The 646-nt window shown below is 38.9% G+C and overlaps 1 non-coding gene across 1 annotated transcript; it reads right to left on the reverse strand.

The window, feature by feature from the left end:
• Nucleotides 1-268: 268 nt before the first annotated feature.
• Trnas-cga (transfer RNA serine (anticodon CGA)) lies at nucleotides 269-350 on the reverse strand. The gene has a single exon. It is a non-coding gene; the product is annotated as a tRNA-Ser (tRNA).
• Between the last annotated feature and the right edge of the window lie 296 nt (nucleotides 351-646).

The raw sequence follows: 646 nt of genomic DNA on the forward strand, positions 1-646 counted from the left end.
TTGGTTGGTTTAACGCTACGCGACCACAGGAAAATTGTAATTAAACAGGATATGATGTTGGTTAAGGTCCAGGCCATCTATGAGTGGGTGTGTGGCTGGATGTGATGGCTGAATAAACTTGTTGTCTCCTAATTGGGAAACCGCTGGGGCAGCTCGAGAAACAAAACCCGTACTGACGGTCTTTAATTTGTCATCAGGCTCAAATGAAGCGCGAAAAAATATGGGAATTAATTGAGCGAGTTGGCGGGGGCAAAAAGGAACTTCGATCCGCAGCCGGTAGGATTCGAACCTACGCTCCCAGAGGGAATCTGATTTCGAGTCAGACGCCTTAACCACTCGGCCACGACTGCTTGATGAATTCCGGAGGAATACGTCTTGGCGAAAGCTTAGCAGATCCATGAGAACTCTATTAAATATCAGGGGTATTTCTCCAAACGTTTATGATATTCATTTACTTAATTATATAACAGTGCTAACTAACCAAACTTTTCCAAAAGGAAATGCATTTAAAATACTTTAAATCAGTTTATTCAATCTATTATACCGCATAGGTAGGTTTTTGCATTTTTTAAAGTGCATTGATATTATTTTCAATTTAATTTGTACTTTAAACATTTCCAAATATTTTTTTACAAATCAAAACTTG

Source organism: Drosophila biarmipes, chromosome X (genome assembly GCF_025231255.1).
Source record: "Drosophila biarmipes strain raj3 chromosome X, RU_DBia_V1.1, whole genome shotgun sequence".
Taxonomy (NCBI): domain Eukaryota; kingdom Metazoa; phylum Arthropoda; class Insecta; order Diptera; family Drosophilidae; genus Drosophila; species Drosophila biarmipes.